The following is a 15945-nucleotide window of genomic DNA, read 5'->3' as shown; positions in this document are numbered from 1 at the left end:
AATTTTCTTGAAGGCAGGTACCCATTTGGGGAAGAAGAAAGATAACGCCAGTCTCAAGAGAGCTGATCTTTGAACCAGTGTTATCCCCAAGTTTTAATAAAGGAAGCTGAATCCCCAGAGGACCGAACAAAAAGATTGAAACTGGTGTTTGGAAAGGCAAAGTGCCAGTGTCGCTCCCAGCAGGCTTCAGAAGAGTGGAACACCAATTTTGAAGGAATGAAAATCCTCCAGCAGTGTTATCCTCAATAGCGCTATCCCCAGCTCATAACATTTTATCCCCCGACAGGTAAGTAAATAATTCCTCAGCAGTGTTATCCCCAACAAGTTTTGAGGTAAGAAATTTTCAAGTTTTAATGATATATCGGGTTCATCCGCCCTTGAATAGGATATGACGGGTTCATCCGCCCTCGAAAAGGATATGTCGGGTTCATCCGCCCTCAAATAGGATATGTCGGGTTCATCCGCCCTCAAATAGGATATGTCGGGTTCATCCGCCCTCAAATAGGATATGTTGGGTTCATCCGCCCTCGAATAGGATATTTTGGGTTCATCCGCCCTCGAACAGGATATGACGGGTTCATCCGCCCTCGAACAGGATATGTTGGGTTCATCCGCCCTCGAATAGGATATGTCGGGTTCATCCGCCCTCGAATAGGATATGACGGGTTCATCCGCCCTTGAACAGGATATGTCGGGTTCATCCGCCCTCAAATAGCATATATTGGGTTCATCCGCCCTCAAATAGGATAATTTGGGTTCATCCGCCCTCAAATAGGATAGTTTGGGTTCATCCGCCCTCAAATAGGATAGTTTGGGTTCATCCGCCCTCAAACAGGATATGTCGGGTTCATCCTCCCTCGAATAGGATATGTCGGGTTCATCCGCCCTCGAATAGGATATGCTGGGTTCATCCTCCCTCAAATAAGATTTTATTTTCAAAGTTGTTGTTGAAAACAGGCGCCCACCTGAATAACGAGAGGAATACTTTTTTGTCTGTTCATTTCATATTCTAGGTCGCCCACCAGTATAATGCGGGCATTCCATTTTTCGTGTCTTTACCATTAGGCGCCCACCTGTATAACAAGGGAATACGTTTCATGTCTTTACCATTAGGCGCCCACCTGTATAACAAGGGAATACATTCCACGTCTTTACCAATAGGAGACGCACTTCCTGAGTTTAGTTTTACCCATAGGAGATGTATTTCCTCCTAAAGTTTATTTTTACCCATAGGAGATGCATTTCCTCCTAGAGTTCAGTTTCACCAGTAGGAGACGCACTTTCTAAGTTTAATTCACCAACAGGAGACGCACTTCCTAAGAATAGTTTCACCAATAGGAGACGCACTTCCTAAGAATAGTTTCACCAAGAGGAGACGCACTTCCTAAGAATAGATTCACCAATAGGAGACGCACTTCCTAAGAATAGTTTCACCAAGAGGAGACGCACTTCCTAAGAATAGTTTCACCAATAGACGACACACTTCCTGAGTTTAGTTTTACCCATAGGAGATGTATTTCCTCCTAAAGTTTATTTTTACCCATAGGAGATGCATTTCCTCCTAGAGTTCAGTTTCACCAGTAGGAGACGCACTTCCTAAGTTAAGTTTCACCAAGAGGAGACGCACTTCCTAAGAACAGTTTCACCAATAGGAGACGCACGTCCTAATTTAAGTTTCACCAATAGGAGACGCACGTCCTAAGTTAAGTTTCACCAAGAGGAGACGCACTTCCTAAGTATAGTTTCACCAAGAGGAGACGCACTTCCTAAGAATAGTTTCACCAATAGGAGACGCACTTCCTAAGTTTATTTCACCAACAGGAGACGCACGTCCTAAGTTAAGTTTCACCAAAATGAGACGCACTTCCTAAGAATAGTTTCACCAATAGGAGATGTACTTCCTAAGTTAAGTTTCACCAACAGGAGACGCACGTCCTAAGTTAAGTTTCACCAATAGGAGATGCACTTCCTAAGGATAGTTTCACCAGTAGGAGACGCACGTCCTAAGTTAAGTTTCACCAAGAGGAGACGCACTTCCTAAGAATAGTTTCACCAATAGGAGATGCACTTCCTAAGTTAAGTTTCACCAACAGGAGACGCACGTCCTAAGCTAAGTTTTACCAATAGGAGACGCACTTCCTAAGAATAGATTCACCAATAGGAGACGCACTTCCTAAGAACAGTTTCACCAATGGGAGACGCACGTCCTAAGTTAAGTTTCACTAGTAGGAGACGCACGTCCTAAGTTAAGTTTCACCAGTAGGAGACGCACTTCCTAAGTTGAGTTTCACCAAGAGGAGACGCACTTCCTAAGTTAAGTTTCACCAAGAGGAGACGCACTTCCTAAGAACAGTTTCACCAACAGGAGACGCACGTCCTAAGCTAAGTTTTACCAATAGGAGACGTACTTCCTAAGAATAGAATCACCAATAGAAGACGCACTTCCTAAGTTAAGTTTCACCAAGAGGAGGCGCACTTCCTAAGTATAGTTTCACCAATAGGAGACGCACTTCCTAAGATAAGTTTCACCAAGAGGAGACGCACTTCCTAAGAATAGTTTCACCAACAGGAGACGCACGTCCTAAGTTAAGTTTCACCAATAGGAGACACACGTCCTAAGTATAGTTTCACCAACAGGAGACGCACGTCCTAAGTTAAGTTTCACCAATAGGAGACGCACTTCTTAAGTTAAGTTTCACCAATAGGAGACGCACGTCCCAAGTTAAGTTTCACCAACAGGAGACACACGTCCTAAGGATAGTTTCACCAGTAGGAGACGCACTTCCTAAGTTGAGTTTCACCAAGAGGAGACGCACTTCCTAAGTTAAGTTTCACCAAGAGGAGACGCACTTCCTAAGAACAGTTTCACCAACAGGAGATGCACGTCCTAAGCTAGTTTTACCAATAGGAGACGCACTTCCTAAGTATAGTTTCACCAATAGGAGACACACTTCCTAAGATAAGTTTCACTAAGAGGAGATACACTTCCTAAGAATAGTTTCACCAACAGGAGATGCACGTCCTAAGTTAAGTTTCACCAAGAGGAGACGCACTTCCTAAGAATAGTTTCACCAATAGGAGAAGCACTTCCTAAGTTAAGTTTTACCAATAGGAGACGCACTTCCTAAGAATAGTTTCACCAAAAGGAAACGCACTTTCTAAGTTTAGTTTTTCCCAATAGGAGACGCACTTCCTAAGTTTATTGTACCCATAGGAGACGCACTTCCTAGTTCGAAGTCATTAAAATTCCACCCATAGGGGACGCACTTCCTAGTCTGGGTCGTTCAGGTTATATTTCTTCTTTAGGAGACGCACTTCCTAGTCTGGTTCATTTAAGATTTCATTAATAGGAGACGCACTACCTAGTTTGGCTTTTTCAGGTTATACTTTATTTCAGGAGACGCACTTCCGGAATTGAGATTTCACCCTTAGGAGATGCACTTCCTAGTTTGATTCATTTTAAGTTCGACCATGGGAGACGCACTTCTTAGTCTAGTTTATTGAAGTTTTACCTGTAGGAGACGCACTTCCTAATCAAGGTCTTTCAAGTTTTTTTTAGGAGACGCACTTCCTAAATTGAGATTTTATTCATAGGAAACACACTTCCTAGTTTTAGTCACCGAAGTTTTCACCCCTAGGAGACGCACTTCCTAGTTTAGTCTTTAGTTTACTCTCATCATTATATCAGTAGTATAAGTGGGTTACAATTTTGCTAACGACTCACAAATCTTCCCAGTGCAAACTGGGCTAGGAAATTTCGTTTGCTTTGTTTTGGTTGTCAGGAGCCCGCCTGTAGAACAGAGGTTGCTATATGTTGAAAGATGATGAAGTCAGGAGTCCGCCTGTAGAACTGAGGAATATCTTTCAAGATCAAGCAGTAACCCACTGGAAGGCAGAAGGTTGCAACAGATATCCCCAGCATTCAATCCAAGTTAGAAATAGCAGAAGCTCGCCTCAAGAAATGCGAGTCAACAGTCTGAGATGATCAACAGAAGCTAGTCACGAAAAAAAAGGAAAAAAAAAGGAAAAAATGAATCCAAAGTACGGAAGTGGAGAATAGATGTGGTCTGCTCAAGAACTAGCACCTACAACTAGCAAGTATCAAGGTTCAAATCCAAAGTCTGTATGAAGCACCATTCAAGACTCAAGATCAAGTTTCAGAAGACTTATAGATATGAGTCCTTGTAACTACTAGTTGATAGGCTTAGTTAGTCTTTTTCATTTTTCATTTATGATGTAATGACAGGACCGCGGACCGGAACCTCAACGGAACAGCACCTCGATCGGCTCTTCACCTCGGTACACTCTACCATCTCTCTCATTTCCGAACTACACGTGGCCTGATTCCTTTATAACCAAGGATATGTAGGTAGCTCAGATACCAGGGCTCGGTCACATTCCCTTCTTTTCCTTAATGTAGTCCCTCCAAATAACGGTCGGGTCAAAAACATGTCTAGTCGTTCTTTGTCGGAAAACTCTTCGTGTTTCCAGTCAAAGAGGGGCAGCTGTAGACGTGTGATTTTTGACCCTCCCCGAGAATTTCCACATTTTTAGCGTAAATATTTAATTTAGGTCTAATATAGCTATTTTGACTATTTTACTTTATTTCGTCGCAAAAGAAAAAATTACAAAAATATATATATAAATTTTAGTTTATGTATTTCTCATAAACTTGAAAAAATACAAAAATTGTACCTTACTTTTGTACTTTATATAATTTCGAAAATTACCAAAAAATATAGTTCTATTAATGTTTTGTAGTCATCTTAATTTTGAAAAAATACAAAAATATTACTTTATATTTTATCTTTATATAAAAATGAAAATTACAAAAAATAGTTTTATTAATATTTTTGTAGCTATTTTAATCTTGAAAAAATATTAAAAAAGATATAGTTTTGTTTTAAATATTAGTCTTATTTTGGTAGTTATTTTGCTTACATAGGATTAGTTGAGCAACGTCGTGTTCTTATTCTCGGGTCCGGGCAAAAGAATAATATTCGGGTTCAAACTACCCGTTTTTAGGCCTAATTTTCGGACCTAGCCCATAATAATCCGAGTCCACCACACATGAGGGACACGCGTGGGGAACACGGACGGAACACGACACACAGGGAACCCCACTGCGCATGGGGGACACAAATCTTGCACCCCTACACGCATGGGGTCCATTTTTTTTGCAAAGGGGTACAAAATACACGGACTTGGACTTTTGAAAAGGGGTGTTGGACTGATTTTAAAAGGGAGGGGCACTGTGGATCTCCTTCTTCCTCAAAAAAAACCTAGGAAAACCCTAACGGACCCTACCCAAAACAACCACTCCCTCACGTCCAAAACACCCAGCTCCCCGCCACCACCAAACAGGCTCGCCACCAGCTCCCTCCGTCGATCACCTGCTGAACCAACAAAACCCATAACCATCGTCACCCCTCCAAACCTCTCCGTCACCTTCCCGTCGTAACCAAAAACCGATCACACCCCCCCCAACACTCGAACCTAGACCATGTTCTAGGTCGCCCACCAGTATAATGCGGGAATACATTTCTGTCTTTTCATTTATGTTCTAGGTCGCCCACCAGTATAATGCGGGAATACATTTCTGTTCTAGGTCGCCCACCCACCAGTATAATGCGGGAATACATTTATGTTCTAGGTCGCCCACCAGTATAATACGGGAATACATTTCATGTTCTAGGTCGCCCACCAGTATAATGCGGGAATACATTTCATGTTCTAGGTCGCCCACCAGTATAATGCGGGAATACATTTCTGTCTTTACATTTCATGTTCTAGGTCGCCCACCAGTATAATGCGGGAATACATTTCATGTTCTAGGTCGCCCACCAGTATAATACGGGAATACATCTCATGCTCTAGGTCACCCACCAATATAATGCGGGAATACTTTCATGTTCTAGGTCGCCCACCAGTATAATGCGGGAATACATTTCATGTTCTAGGTCGCCCACCAGTATAATGCGGGAATACTTTCATGTTCTAGGTCGCCCACCAGTATAATGCGGGAATACATTTTATGTTCTAGGTCGCCCACCAGTATAATGCGGGAATACATTTCATGTTCTAGGTCGCCCACCAGTATAATGCGGGAATACATCTCATTTTCTAGGTCGCCCACCAGTATAATGCGGGAATACATTCATGTTCTAGGTCGCCTACCAGTATAATGCGGGAATACATTTCGTGTTCTAGCATTCAGGCGCCCACCCGTATAACAGGAGGAATACTTTTTAGTCTTATACTGCAGATATTGAAATCAGTAGCCCACCGGAAGGTAGAAGGTTACAACAGGAATCCCCAGCAGGAAACAATAAAAATCACCAGCACTGGGAAGCAGAAGGTTGCAAACTCCAGTGCATGTGTCAAAGGAAGAAAGGACGCGTTTTGAAGGAAGCGGCTTGTGAACATTAAACCATGCCCAGCATAACAAGCTTAATAAACAAAGCCATGTCCCCAGCGGACCAAGCAAAACAATGAAAACTGGTATTCAGAAAGGCAAAAGGCCAGTATCATTCCCAAATTCAAGGAAGAAAAGCATCGGATGAAACACAAGCCGACAAGAAAGCAAGGCAACAAGAACACGTTGAAGATAGATGAGATCTTATGATTCGTAGTCTAGCCTAGCTTCTTGTTTTTCTTTTCAGCGCAATGTAACAAGGAGATCGTTAAGCAATAACAGCATACAGTAGCATGTAATAGCACACAACAACAGCGAACATGACAGTCACACGGTAGTAGTCCCAGCTACCCAAAACTTCCCGAACAACATTGATTTGATTCCTGTTCATCCCAGGATATGTAGGAAACCTCTGAAGCAAAGGTTCGGTCAAATCTTTTTCAAAAAAAAAATGCTTCACACGGAGTACTCGGATGAGCAAAAATCGCTCACTCTATCTTTGCACGAAAACCCTTCGTGTCTTCGGGCAAAGAGGGGCAGCTGTAAGCACGTGATTTTTGCTTCACGGAAATTACTCCAAAAGAAAAAAAAGAAAATGAAAAATATATGCATAAGTTTTTCTTGTCATTGGTTGATTGTTATTAAATGTTAATTTGTGGGTGTATAAATTTATTTTGTTTTATTTAAGAGTTTTGTTTAAATTAAAGAGGGAAAGAAAGGAGGATACTCGGTTTTGGGCCAAGAAATTAAACAAAAATAGGCCCAAAACGAGCTGGCCCAATGAGCAAAATGGTCCGTCTCTTTAAAGGTGTCCAAACGGCATCGTTTTGTCCCGGTTAAGCTGGGCCGTTGATCTCAAAGAGATCAACGGCCAGGATCACACCCCCAGATCCGTTAACCTGACCCGGTCCATCCCCCCTACCCGGTCTCACCCACCATCACCCTCAAACGACGTCGTCCCTCTTTAATGAATAGATCCTGGCCCTTGATCTCACATGATCCGACGGTCAGGATCTAAACCTCTAAATCATATATAAAGCCCAACTTTGTTACCCCGCCCCCTATCCAAACACCCTCCGGCTTCATCATCTCCCAGAGACCAACCCTAACACCCAAACCCTAGCAGCCGCCATAGCTTCCCTTTCACCTGAACCCAGCGGCAACAACGCCGACGACCACCAGACTAACACCCTTAAGACATAAGACCACCCCCAACCCTGATCAGGTAATGGTTTGGCTCGAATCTTTCTGGAACGTCTTGAATAATCGTTCGAAGGTTCGAGCCGAAACCCTAAGTCACCGGATTAGTCCCAAATTCACCCTAGTCACTCCCCTAACATCCCTCATACCCTAATCAGCTTTGGTTCCGGTCAAATATAAGCAGAAATCTTCGAATCCCAAATCTGAGTTCAAGAACCCTAAAAACCAAACCTGTTTCGTTTTGAGGTAAGTTTCTGGTGTAATCGTCTTTTCTTTCCTTTTGTTTAGGTGTTATGCATATGTTCGTGGATTTGTTCTAGATTTTTGATTATTTTTCTGTCCATCTTCAAAGACCCTTTTGTTTGGTCGATTTCTTTTCTTAAGTGTTAATTGAGTGTTATAAGGTGTCTATTCGCTTCAATTGATGTTGTCGACTAGTTAAGTTTCATAAAATCCATGTTAAATTCCCCGAGTTTTGAAATAAATTGGTGCCCTGTTTAGTCTGTGTTGTTCGTCGATTAATTGTTACATATAATAGTTCATATAGTCGATTTGAGTAACGTCGTCAAATATTTAAGTTTCGTAAGTTCTATTGTTGACAGAAAAATGCCTGAATTACTCAGTTGTTCTGTTTTGAGTTTAGTTTATTAGCGACTAATTAGTATACGTTATAACTCGCGAAGTCGACTCGATACATGTTGTCGTTTGTTTCACAGTATTAAAATGACGAACGACCTAACTCTTACTGGCTGTTTTAGTTGAAGGGTTGTGTTGGACTGATTATAGGTCTGTTTGTTAGCTGTGGGAGGGGTTCGAACTAGTTCTCAAATCGTTAATAACTGGCAGATACAATAGAATGAAAGGGTGGGGCAAGGCAGCAGTGATCAAGGGTCTGTGGGGTAATTTTGGTTGGGAAAAAAACTGATTAAATGTGCAGGATTAATGGGCAATCAATTGTTTAATCAGAAATACTATTAATCTAGTATTAGTGGGGACAAAACATAAGAGCATGGGAGTTTAAAATGAATACTTAAATGAACCCATGACTCTTGATTAGAGCAATAGGCCAGGCATGGGGAACCAGATAACTTGCATCAAGAAGATGCTCAGGCATGGGAAATGAAGGGTATGGGCAGACCTGGGGGCTGTGAAATTCTAGGCAGACCTTAGGGGTTCTCTTTCAGGTTATAAATAGAGCTATTTTTAGCTAAGAAAGGGCTGGACATTTTTTAGTCTTCAGAGGAAAAACAAAACGAAAATTTCAGAATATTATAACCAAACACTGTCTGAAAGCTGCATAAGAGTTTAAGTTGGTCAAGTTGTCTTTGCCAATTGTTGTTGGTTATTTGCCGAGATTTTTGTGATTACTAGATTGTTGTTGCTATTGCATTGAGTCTTCTGGGTCTTTCCTGCTGATTGCAACTCTGTTTCTGGGTTTGTTTTGTGGTGCTCGATCACCTTGGGTTATCATTATTGAACTACTGTTGCCATTGCATTGAATATTCTGGTTGTCTCGACTGTTTTACTACTCTGTGTCCGGGATTGTTTGCTTGGTGCTCGACCCCTGTGGGTTTCCTCGTTGTTGAAACTGTTGTTGGTTGTTTGTGGACTATTGGTGACATTGTTGCTGGTTGTTGTTGTTGTGTTGTTGCTGTTTGGTTGCCTGCTGCTGATACTTTTCTTCTTCTCCTTTTTATTGTCCAAACATCCAGGTACACATTCTAAATTCACTAATGTAATGATGAGTTTGGAGCTGAATAAGAGCATAAGAAGTATTGCAGTCCAAACATTAGCATAGTTACCATTATTCTGCTGTTTGTAGTTTAGAATATTTGCGTGTTTAACTTGTAAAGTTTGGTTTTCAAACTATGTAATAAAATAGTTTTCAGTCCATAAGGAGTTTGGTCTGGTAATCTATCGTTGTATGTTAGTCAGAAAGAAGCTAGCTGGATAGTAATGATACTCGGCCAACAATGGTTTCACATAGGGTCTGTTGAAATGAATGCAGTAATCACATTTGCTTCACCTTAACTCATCAGTAGATAATGTATATTTCGAAGGCATACTAGGCAATCTAGGTTATAGTAAAAAGGGAAAAATCGTGCAGTCAAACATATAGCAATATCACACTAAGTTAGATAGGTTCGGTTTCAGCTGTTTCGTTCTTTTTTAGTGTCAAGTATGTAAGAAATCATTAACTGAACCTCATGTGCATGCCCGTCAATAAATAAGGTTGCATACGTCTAATTTCTTCATCTAAAAAATAATCTGCTTCGATATTATTGTGTGTCAATCTCATGTTTCAGTTTTGTTAAATAATAGAATATAGAACGAAGGTAATCCCTCTTTGTACAAACTCTGCTGCAATTTCTCATTTATGTCAGCCGTAAACTAATAACTAATAAGTTACACCTTTTCAGCATGTAATTAATCGAGGTATTTTCTTTTGTTTTTTTTTTAGAGACAAACTTAATAAAAAAAGTGTAGTTGCTGTAGGTTTATCCTTAAAAGTAAAACTGAGATGAGCCTCGCCGAAAAATACAAAATCGCGGGGCCCTCAGTAAATACTTGTTTCAAACTTGCTTAGACTTCGGGACATGCCGTTTAGCAAAATTTTACGGCCTTCCCCAAAATAACAATACGCGAGTTGCTTTAGGCACGCCTTTAATAATGTATTTTCCTTAACTTGGGTGCACATTTATGTGACCCAAATCCAAATCTCAACGAAATCGAAATGTGTCTCTAATCACGGGTACATTGATGGTGACGTGGTCTGAGATGCATTTCCATGACGTTGCAAATTCTTTTTAAATAATGAATGAGACGAGCCTCGACGAACAAAAAATGCACAAGCTGCGGGGCCCTCTAAATGTATATATGTTAAAATACTTAGTATTCTGGACAGGCCGTTTAGCGAATTTTACGGCCTTCCCCAAAATAACAATACGCTAGTTGCTTTAGGCACGCCTTTAATAATGTATTTTCCTTAACTCGTGTGCACATTTATGTGACCTAAATCCAAACCTCAACCGAGTCGAGATATGTCAATAACCAAGGGTGCATTGATATAACGTGGTTCGAGATATGTTTTCACAACGTTGCAAGTCCTATAAATAATAATAATAATTTTGAAAGCAGTAAAAAGTTAAAATTTGCACATCAGTTCATATTTGTATAAAATCAGATAATCAAGCCGAATATAACAGTTGAGCGACTGTGCTAGAACCACGGAACTCGGGAATGCCTAACACCTTCTCCCGGGTTAACAGAATTCCTTATCTGGATTTCTGGTGCGCAGACTGTAATATGGAGTCATTCTTTTCCTCGATTCGGGATTAAAATTGGTGACTTGGGACACCCTAAATCTCCCAAGTGGCGACTCTGAAATAATTAAACCAATCCCGTTTCGATTGTCCTTTAATTGGAAAAAACTCCCTTGCACCCCATCGGGTGCGGAAAAAGGAGGTGTGACAGCTCTGGCGACTCCACTGGGGATCAATGACCCAGAACCACTGGTTCAGGGTTAGAAATTCGAGCTTAGATAAATTGTATTTCTCCTATTATACGGGTGGGCACCTGAATGCTAGAACACGAAATGTATTCCCGCATTATACTGGTGGGTGACCTAGAACATGAATGTATTCCCGCATTATACTGGTGGTCGACCTAGAACATGAAATGTATTCCCGCATTATACTGGTGGGCGACCTAGAACATAAATATATTCCCGCATTATGTGGGCGACCTAGAACATAAATGTATTCCCGCATTATACTGGTGGGCGACCTAGAACATAAGATGTATTCCCGCATTATACTGGTGGGCGACCTAGAACATAAATGAAAAGATAGAAATGTATTCCCGCATTATACTGGTGGGCGACCTAGAACATGAAATGTATTCTCGCATTATACTGGTGGGCGACCTAGACATGAAATGTATTCCCGCATTATACTGGTGGGCGACCTAGAACGAAAATGTATTTGAATTTGTTTCCTCGTTCCTCCGAGAAATTTTTTGACAACGGCAGAAAATTTTCTGCCTCGGTTTTGGTGACCTTTCTAGCATCGCGTCCTCCTGCCATCATCAACCTTTATTTTCCTGCAGCAGACAAAAGGACTTTGTTAGTTTTAATCATGGTGGGCAGCGGTGTCTTTCCCGCTAGGGGATGATTTTTTTTTCTTTTTTTTTTCTTTCTTGGTCTGTGCCCCCACCACTGGTTAGTGGACAAAGTTGCTTGCTGGGGGTGACCTGTCTGTTGGGGGTGGTTTTCCATTTATCCCCTTTTCTGCTTTTCTCTTTACAGAACAAACTGTGGGAGTCCGCTTCCCTCCCGAAATCACTCCCTTAGGAGTTTATTTCCTCCCAGAACTGCAAGGCATAGAACTTTATGCTTGGGGATAACCTTTAGGACTGTTAGGGTTATCTTGCATTGGATTAATTTCCCTTTCCTGTGGAGTCTGACCACTTCGGACTTGGGTCCGTGATTTATCGACATTCTGCGGGGAAACCTTCTCGGAATTTGGTCTACAGGTCCTTCACCCGTCATTTTCCACCCTCTTTACGTCCCCTTAACTTTCTACGCAATTCGTCCTTTGGTTTTGCAAACGACGCCTTTTGTCTTATTCTCGGCTTTTGGCCTATCCCTTTTGTATTTTGCTTTTGTACCCCTTCGGCCTCTGGTAGTAAACTTTGAAAAATCCTTTTTTCAAAACGAATTTTTAGAAAGAAATGAAAAAGATAGAAAAGGAGAAAAATCTTTCTGAACCAATACTTGGTGAAAAAAAAGGAAAGAGAAGAACTTATCTGGATGACATGACTGGTCCTTATGATCATGACGTGCACCATAGATTCCTGAACCAGTCTATTTGTATCAATCATCTTGCCTGATGGTCTTACTTGCTAGGGATAAATGGGTGTCCATCTCTTTGCGAACGTGGACCTTTTTGTCGATTTGTCTTGTCACCTCATAGTGCCCTTCGAGGGGTTTTCACTAATGAGACTCTCTCTTTTCTCTCAGCTCCCGGCGTCTTATGGTGCATGTGAAGGTTTTCACCAATAAGACTCTCTCGTTTTATATCTCATCTTTCGTCGCCTTATGGTGCCTGTGAAGGTTTTCACCGATAAGACTCTCTCATTTTATTTCTTCAGCGGGGAATTGGAGTGTTGTCGATATGACCCTCTCTTCTGGAGATTCCTTTTGACTATCAATTCATTTCCAGTTTTATGATCCTCTTCTTTGCTGGGGATCAGTGTATTATTCTCGGCTTTATTTGCCTGACTTGGAACCTCTTGGGGGTTGATCGGGAGGTCTTTTTTGGACATCGATGTTGGTTTTGGTGTGGGGTAAAAAGAAAGGCTATCAAGAATTCGAAATAACTTTGACGGGTGAGCCACTACAACTCTTGGAATCAAACCTTTGTCGAAACTTTAAGACATATCCTCTGCCCCAGTTTTCTCGCTTGGGGGATTTTTATTTTTTACACTATGTTGAGCTACGTGCGTTACGCCCACTATGCACACTATGACCGAGCCGTGAGGCGCCCACGTATCCTCTTCGAGGAATCAGGTCAAACGTAGTTCCTAACAGTTTTGCTTTTCTTGTGATTTTTATCTTCTTTTTTTTTCATTTTAAAGCTTTTTTTTTATTTTTTTCATTTTAAAGGTTTTGTCAGACATAATATGTTTTTCTGTTCCGGCCATAGGTTCATTCTGGTCACCATTGATTACTTCACCAAATGGGTCGAGGCTAAAACTTTCAAGTCAGTAACTAAAAAAGCAGTGGTGGATTTTGTTCACTCCCATATCATCTGCAGATTTGGGATCCCAAAAGTGATCATTACGGACAATGGTGCAAATCTTAACAGCAGCCTGATGAAAGAGGTATGCCAACAATTCAAGATTACACACCGCAATTCCACCCCATATCGTCCCAAGGCGAATGGAGCGGTCGAAGCAGCCAATAAGAACATCAAGAAGATACTGCGGAAGATGGTGGAAGGATCTAGACAATGGCATGAAAGATTACCCTTTGCTTTGTTGGGTTATCGCACTACCGTCCGGACCTCCATAGGTGCAACTCCTTATTTGTTGGTGTACAGAACTGAGGCCGTAATACCAGCGGAGGTCGAAATTCCGTCCCTCCGGATTGTCGCTGAAGCCGAAATTGATGATGATGAATGGGTCAAAGCTCGACTAGAACAGTTGAGCTTGATAGACGAGAAAAGATTGGCAGCAGTGTGCCATGGTCAGCTGTATCAGAAGAGAATGGCAAGGGCATACAATAAGAAGGTACGCCCCAGGAAGTTTGAAGAAGGGCAGCGGGTATTGAAGAGGATCCTCCCGCATCAGGTCGAGGCAAAAGGCAAGTTCGCCCCAAATTGGCAAGGGCCTTATATCGTGACCAGAGTGTTGTCCAACGGTGCTTTATGTTTCACGGATATCGAAGGAAGATGTGTCGACATGGCTATTAATTTTGATGCAGTCAAAAGATATTATGCGTAATTTTTGTGATTATGCTAGTTATTGGTTCGTTTGTTTGTATTTGGTACTTATTGGATAATGAAATGACGAAGGCAATTCTTTCTTCTATCCAAACACTTTTAACCCTTGTTTCCCCCTTTTTGAGCCTTAAGTTATTCTTTCATACCCCTTTTTTAGAATCACCAATGGAAAATAAAAAATAAAAAAAATAAAAAAAAGCTAAGATGAAAAAAAAAGATAAAAATCACAAGAAAAACAAAACCGTTAGGAACTACGTTTGACCTGATTCCTCGAAGAGGAAAGGTGGGCGCCTCACGGCTCGGTCATAGTGTGCATAGTGGGCGTAACGCACGTAGCTCAACATAGTGTAAAAAATAAAAATCCCCCAAGCGAGAAAACTGGGGCAGAGGATATGTCTTAAAGTTTCGACAAAGGTTTGATTCCAAGAGTTGTAGTGGCTCACCCGTCAAAGTTATTTCGAATTCTTGATAGCCTTTCTTTTTACCCCACACCAAAACCAACATCGATGTCCAAAAAAGACCTCCCGATCAACCCCCAAGAGGTGCCAAGTCAGGCAAATAAAGCTGAGAATAATACACTGATCCCCAGAAAAGAAGAGGATCATAAAACTGGAAATGAATTGATAGTCAAAAGGAATCTCCAGAAGAGAGGGTCATATCGACAGCACTCCAATTCCCCGCTGAAGAAATAAAATGAGAGAGTCTTATCGGTGAAAACCTTTACAGGCACCATAAGGCGACGAAAGATGAGATATAAAATGAGAGAGTCTTATCGGTGAAAACCTTCACAGGCACCATAAGACGTCGGGAGCTGAGAGAAAAGAGAGAGTCTCATTAGTGAAAACCCCTCGAAGGGCACTATGAGGCGACAAGACAGATCGACAAAAGGGTCCACGTTCTCAAAGAGATGGACACCCATTTATCCCCAGCAAGTAAGACCATCAGGCAAGATGATTGATACAAATAGACTGGGTCGGGAATCTATGGTACACGTCATGATCATAAGGACCAGTCATGTCGTCCAAATAAGTCCTTCTCTTTCCTTTTTTTTACCAAGTATTGGTTAAGAAAGATTTTTCTCCTTTTCTATCTTTTTCATTTCTTTCTAAAAATTCGTTTTGAAAAGGATTTTTCAAAGTTTATTACCAGATGCCGAAGGGGTACAAAAGCAAAATACAAGAGGGATAGGCCAAAATCCAAGAATAAGACAAAAGGCGTCGTTTGCAAAACCAAAGGACGAATTGTGTAGAAAGTTAAGGGGACGTAAAGAGGGTGGAAAATGACGGGTGAAGGACCTGTGGACCAAGTTCCGAGTAGGTTTCCCCGCAGAATGTCGATAAATCACGGACCCAAGTCCGAAGTGGTCAGACTCCACAGGAAATGGAAATTAATCCGATGCAAGATAACCCTAACAGTCCTAAAGGTTATCCCCAGGCATAAAGTTCTATGCCTTGCAGTTCTGGGAGGAAATAAACTCCTAAGGGAGTGATTTCGGGAGGGAAGCGGACTCCCACAGTTTGTTTTGTAAAGAGAAAAGCAGAAAAGGGGATAAATGGAAAACCATCCCCAGCAGACAGGTCACCCCCAGCAAGCAACTTTGTCCACCAACCAGTGGTGGGGGCACAGACCAAGAAAGAAAAAAAAAAATCATCCCCTAGCGGGAAAGACACTGTTGCCCACCATGATTAAAACTAACAAAGTCCTTTTGTCTGCTGCAGGAAAATAAAGGTTGATGATGGCAGGAGGACGCGATGCCAGAAAGGTCACCAAAATCGAGGCAGAAAATTTTCTGCCGTTGTCAAAAATTTTCTCGGAGGAACGAGGAAA

This window comes from Nicotiana tabacum, chromosome 16 (genome assembly GCF_000715075.1).
Source record: "Nicotiana tabacum cultivar K326 chromosome 16, ASM71507v2, whole genome shotgun sequence".
NCBI classification, from domain to species: Eukaryota; Viridiplantae; Streptophyta; class Magnoliopsida; order Solanales; family Solanaceae; genus Nicotiana; species Nicotiana tabacum.
This window is presented reverse-complemented; position numbering follows the sequence as displayed.